Here is a 6606-nt window from a genome sequence, read left to right on the forward strand (position 1 = left end):
CCCTGCGCAGCGTGCAGTCGCCTGGTCCCGGGTTGGGCTGGGTAAATATTTTGAGGGGGGCAACCAGCTCAGCGCTGCCGGGAACGCGTCGGTGACTCAGGGGTCAGTCCCTTCCCCTCGACGCTGCGGGCACCGGGCTGATGCTTTTACCCGCTCGCACACCCCGGCGATGCTCCTCCTGCCACCACCTGCCCCGAGGGACCCCGACGCCTGCCCAGGGACTGGCCAGGTGGACAAAGGCGGCTTTCAGGGCCCCAGCCGTGCTTGGGCGGCCTCCGAGATGTGTGAAATTCGGCTTTTGGCTGGCTCCTTCCTGGAGCGGAACTGTTCTCAGCGAAACTGTCCCCGCCGCTCGCCCTAATGGCTTTTCTCTGTGCGCCCGCATTAATGAACGCGAGGCCCAGCCTAATCGGAGGGAAGCCATGCAAGTAATTGCTTGAATTTTTAATTCGGGGTTATGATAGGGGAATCAAAGTCACACGGCAGCCGCGGAGGCCGCCCGCGGCTCCGCGCCATTGACTCCCGCAATTTGCTTTTGATTTTTGCCCTCCCAGCTCCCCCCATGGCGCAGTGGAGACCCCGCTGGGGGCTGGACCCTCCCGGGAGGGCACCCAGCACAGAAATGCATTCGGGGTGGGGGTTCCACCTGCGGCGGGGGCTGGGGTGTGCTTGGCCAGCACGGCTGTGCCCACAGGGGACCTTTGCCATTTGCAAACCCTCCGACAGAGTTTGCTCGCCTCCAAAATCCCTCTTCCACCCGCACCTAATTGCGCTGCCTATGGGGAGCGGGGGTTTGTTATTCTTTTTCCATTATGGCAGCTCTCGCCCTCAGCCCAGGGAGCCGCCAGCGGTGGCCCCCTGCCCAGTGCCACCGCACTCACACGAAGGGGCGAGCGATGCACAGACGGGCACCCATAGCCATGGGGTGGGACACGGGATGGTGGGGCCAGCCGGGGTTTGGGTTGGGGTACCTGGGCCGGGGGCTCCCCGCGGTGCAGCTGGGGCTGGCACCAAAGCTGTCCCCAGGGACGTGGAGCTCCCCCAGCCCTGAGCATCTCCTGGGCCGTGGCACGCCGCCGCGCTGCTTTTGTTTTCCCAGAAAACAACCCCACCTCCCGCGCTGGTTCCAGCTCGCTTCCCTCCTCTTTGTCTTAAAATTAATAAAAAGTCAGGGGACGCGCGGCTGCTCGCTAAAGCAGAATGGCATCCGCAAAATGCCTGCCCCGCGTGGGGAGAGGGCGGCTGACGAGGCTGCCCCTGCCGCCCTGCCCGGCACCAGGGGCTCGGGCACCGGGAGAAGCCGTGCCGTGCTGGCGCCGCGCGTGGGACGGACCCGGGGTGCGCGGGGCAGCTCTCGGGGAGCCGCTGGTTGGCAGGCTCTGCGCCGTGACCCCCTGTTTGGGGTTTGGGCCGCTGTTGTGGTGTTCTTTGTGCCGCGATTCCTGGGCAGATAGCATTGTTTGCCCTGACACGTAAGCCGGTGACAATCTGCAAGAGCTCTGGCATGGATTCCGGTGGCGCGCTCCCAGCCTGCCCCGCTTCCCGGCCCTTTTTATAGCCCAGCAGAACTTGTTTTGCTGTGGCAGCGAAGCAGAACCTGAGTGTGGGCTGAGAGCCGCGGGGGGACACGCGTGTGGCTCACAGTGGGCACTGGGTCACGTTTGCACCCCCTGACCTCCAAACACCCCCCGACCTCCAAACACCGCCCCGCCGAGGGTCCCTTCTCCCGCCACGGTCACTCAACCGCAGCGCTCGCCTCTGGCTCAAGACTTGGGGAGGTTGAGAGAAGCCCCCCGGCTCTGAAAATGGGGGGTTTGAGGTTTTGGGGGGGTCCCAGAGAGGGCTGGGAGCATGCTGCTGGGGAGAGGACATGATGGCCAGGCCACCAGCACAGAAGGGCCCACGGCCATGGCCATGGGAACATGCCAGGGCAGTGCTGAGCCCCGCTGCCTGTCCCCCTGGCAGAGCATGGCAACACCGAGCAGCCCCAGAGAGGTCCTGCCCGCGGGCGAGGGGCCACCAGCACCCTTGTGTCCCCCCTCAGAGGAGCAGAGCCCCGGCAAAGGACAGGGGGGTGAAGCCGGATTATGAAAGTGTTTCTTTGCTTTGCTTTTGAGAAAGCAGAACTTCAAAGGGGCCATTTATCACCAGACAAAGAGAGTCGCGAGTTATTTGCAAAGTGTAAGGGAGAAGCATTAATTATCAGAGTGACAGACAAACGCCGCTGCCGGGTGTCCTCCTGCCCACCCCTCCGCCCCATCCCGGCAGCCCCCCGGCAGCTCCCGGCAAGCCCCGGGTGGCACCAGGGCTCCCGTCCCTCCTGCCACGCCGTCCCCAGCTCCTGGCTCGTCTCCCCTCCGTCTGGGGCTTGGTGTGACGGGTGGTGCCGCAGTGAACCTACCCGGCCTGGGGTGATGGATGTCCCCAACGTGTGCTGGAGGGACAACACAGGGGGTTCCCCATTGTGTCCCCAGCGCTCTGCTGAAAGGCTGGGAGCTGCGGGCAGGGAGAAGTGCTGCCAGCAAAGCCCACCTGCTGTCCCAGCCCTGCCCGAGGGCTCTCGTTGGGTGAGACAACGCCATGGTGGGAACCAGGCGGGGAGAAATAGAGAAATTCAGTGCCTGAGCAGCCCAGGAGCATCTTTTCCGCCACAGCAGCCCCGCTCACCCCAGCTGCCTGCAGGGCTGGAAGTTGAGGTTCACCCAGGACTCACTGTGTCTGGAGCTGGGGGCACCGGGGGGGAAGAAGTCATTTCTGCCTCGCTCTGTGGCTTGGTGGCCCCTCCGGGACGTCCCTTCCCCGTCCTTGGGAGCCCCTTGTGCCAAGCGGGTTGTGAGGCAGGGCCAGTGATGGGGCTTCTGCGGGGTATCGGTGGGGTCTGTGCTGGGGACTGCGGGTGACGGCGGATGGCCGGGGACAGAAGGGTTCAGCCAGGAGCTGGGCACCCTGCAACCCAGCCACTGTCCCAAAAGCTCTGCAAGGGGAGAGCCACAGGTGTGTCCATCATCCAGGAGGGCTGAGATGAGGTGCAAGAGCGTTTACATCCCAAAACAAAGGGCCAACAGACCCAGCCACCCTCGGAGGGTGGAAGCGGCATCCGTGCCACCGTCACCACCACCCCTGCAGTGTTGGAGGGCAGCAGGCATTGGGGTGTCTGGGGCCGAGGGCTCCCCGCAGCCCTGCAGAGCGAGCCCTGCGCGGGGCGGGCAGCTCTCCCTTTCATGTCTGGTCCCTCCCGAAACCACAGCTTCCCTTCGCCCCGCACGGGGATCAACCGCGGGTCATATTTAATAAAGGTGGGGATGGGAGAAGGCTTCAAAACATTACGTCACCTCGGTGTGGGGGAGGCGGAGGCAGGCAGGGAATGCGAAAATCTCAGCGCAAGTGGGGGCAGAGGAGAAAAAATATCAGCGAGGGGATTCAATGGCCCTGTTTTGGTGGGAACTCTCTTGCCCACTGCCCGCGAGGTCAGAGGCGGTGTGTCTGCACGCGCTCAGGCGTTAAATGAAACTGTAAGAAAAAAATGAGAGGCATACACGAAACGCGTAAGCGCGTCCGTGGCAGAAATCCCCCGGCGCTGCATGAGTCACGGCGCTGTGCCCGGCCGGCCTGCTGTGGCGGGAGAGAAATCCCCGACTGTCCCCAGGACGGCCCCCAGGTCCTGTGTCTTCCGTGTCCCCAGCCTGCCCCGGCGGGGATGTCGGGGTGCCCTGGCAGGTGCCCCCGCCTGCCCTAAGGTTTCCTCTGCCCGAGATGGTTCTGCAGGGAGCCAGGAGCAAAGTCCCCCGTGCCACAGCCTTGTCCGTGCTGACCCGCGGGGCTGGCCATGGTGGCTGCGTGTGGCACGGGCAGGTTTGCCACCCGTGCGGGAGCTGCTGCCCACGCTCGAGCGGAAGCTGCCGGTGCCTCTGTGGGTGATGGAGGAGGCTGTGGCCACAGGCAAGGGATTGCCTGGCCGAGGCCATTGCACCAGGATGGTTATTCCTTTGCAGCAATTGCGAGGGATGGGCTTCTGGTTTGGTACCAGGGAGGCTTTTTGGTGCTGTAAGGGATGGGGAGCCGGCGGTGAGGCCGCCTCCAGCCATGGGAGCCAGTGGCCAGCACTGGGGACACAGACCCTTCGACAACACACATGGGCTGGCTGCCAACCGTGTGGCTTCGGAGGGCTGGGGGGCAAAGCAGAGCACGTTCAGCTTAAAAAAACCCAACAGCCCTGTGCAGCCGTCCTGCATTCCCAGCCGCAGTCAGCGCCCGGTGAAAGCTCAGGTTGATGCTCACGTTGGGCTGGTGCCTTCCCCCGGCTGGGAAACTATGTGCTCCCAGCCCCGCGGGGCACCCACCGGCCCCCCGAGCTGTAATGACCACACTCTTCTGCTGAGAGGAGTTAATGAGCTGTGCCGGGCAACGATGGGAAAAGGCGGATTGCAGTGAGGCTCCTGACACCACTCGGAGGAGCTGGGCGTGGAGGAAGGGGGAAGAGCAATAGGGTGAGAGAGATGGACCAGAAAACGATATCCACTTCATTAGCCAGGTGGCTCCAAATGTGTGGAAACAGGACAAGGTCCAGGTCACCCACTGTGACAGAACATTATTATCATGCGATGCCATGAAGCCTGTGCAAAGACCAAGTCAAAGCTCACCAGCCCACTTGAAAGGGAGAGGGGACTTTCTGGGAGCAAGAGCCACGCTGTTCCCAGGCCGGGGGCAGGGCAGGGGGTGTCTGCAGGTGGGCACAGCCAGTGCCGGGGGGTCTGGGTGCTCAGCCTGGCTCCTGCTCGCCCCCAGCACCCACAGAGCCTCCCACAAGCTCTGCCCTGGGCAGGAGCCTGCGAGGGGGGCAGCCGTGGGAGGACAGTCCAGGGGGCACAGCGGGACTAAGCCCCTGTCCTGGTGACCGCGGGTTGTTGCTCAGGGTGCTAGTGGCACCCCGTGGTCCCCCAGTCCCAAAGGGGCGTAGGTGTTTTGGCATCTCACCCAGCACCTGGGACCAGGGGAGCTTTGGGGTGACCACAGACCAGCTGCGGTGTGAAGGATGAGAGCACCTATGGGTGCGAGGGACCTGGCAGGCATGTACAGCTCCCTTGCCCTTGCAGATGGGAAAGCTGAGCACAGCGGGGGCACTTGCCCAGCGCCCTGGTCCCTGCGCCCTATAGACACAGGGAGGCTCATCCATCTGGACGCTGAGCTCCTTTGGAGCTGACCCGAGCGGGGCTGGCGTCGGGAGAGGACCAACGCGCCAGTGCCGGGCACAGCCGAGGCAGGGACCCCCACCCTCACCGCAGGTCCAGCAGAGCAAGGGCTGGCCCGGTGCAGGATGGGTGCGAAGGGGCCACCATCTCCCCCCAGGCTGGGCAGCCCTGAGCATGCAGGAGCAGAGCTGGGGAAGACGCTTGGCAGTGCTGGGAGCTTCAGGCTGGGAGCTGGGAAGAGGCTTTTGGGTTTTTTTCAGTAGGTTGTGCTCAGACTGCCGTGTGCCCATGAAAAACCCTGTATGGCCATCGCGCGCTCATCCACAGACTCCCTCCCCAGCACGCGGAGAAGTTTCTCGCTCCTTTTGGGATACCCTTGACCTTTCCGCCCCCGGCTGCAGCTCTGCCCCCGTCCCCCAAAGGGCAGGGGGGCTCTGAGGGTGCTGCGCTGCCGTGCTGGCCCCGGGCTGCTCCTGTGCGGCTCCACGGAGCAGGAATGGTTTCATCTGCCTCTGCAGCAGCGTGTTCGATCCACGCAGCTCCCAACGCACTCGGGCACAGGTTGTTCCCAGCCGAGTTGCGGGGCTTTTTCCTTCGCTCTCCCTGGCTCTGCTGGAAGCCAAACTGCTGCTGGCTCCTCAGAGTGTTTTGCTGGGGGGGAAACATATGGCCAGCAGCAGCAGAGACCCGCAGCCGGGCTCCCGTGGGGCTCCGGGGCTGTGCTGCAAAGCACTCGGGGTCTGACACGGGCGCTGGCAGGATTTTCTGGGGGCTTTTGAGATGGGCAGGCAGCTACCACTCTGTGTACCCTGTAAAAGCCTGAATCTGGGCTGGAAATGCTGGGTTTAAAGCTATCATCGTCTGGCCGGGGCTGATGTCCAGGTGCCAGCCAAAAGCGGCAAGGAACTGGGCTACCAACCTGAGGGTGCTTTGGGAGGCTGGAGGCATCATGACCAGAGATTTCAGACACCAGCCCTGCCTTCCGCTGCAGGGTCCCAGGCCCCTGTGGGCTGTGCTCAGGCTGTGGTGGTGTCTCTTGTGTTCGCACCTGCTTTGATTTAAGTGAATTTGTTGATCTTTGGGACTCAGCGTTAGGAAGAGCAGTTTTTGTTCTGATCCCAGAGCCCAGCTTGGATCTTCTCCTCTGCCAACTTCCAACCCTGTTCCTTGCTCCCACCCCTGATGGCTGCCAGGGTTCAACTGGGGCTTCGTGTCCCCTGAGCACCCCTGTCCCCGCAGGGTCCCCTGTGCTAACTTGCTGGGTTTCGTAAATTGCAGTGAGCCTGTGCTGAGCCTGTCCCCAAAGCTGCCCCACAGCGGGGGATGAGACCCCCACTGGAAACCCTTGGTTTGGGGGGGCTCTGGTGGGGCCTGGAGCCTCACAGCCTGTACCCGCTCTGTGCCGGGGCTTGGGAAA

Source organism: Chroicocephalus ridibundus, chromosome 7, assembly GCF_963924245.1.
Source record: "Chroicocephalus ridibundus chromosome 7, bChrRid1.1, whole genome shotgun sequence".
In the NCBI taxonomy this organism is placed as follows: Eukaryota; Metazoa; Chordata; class Aves; order Charadriiformes; family Laridae; genus Chroicocephalus; species Chroicocephalus ridibundus.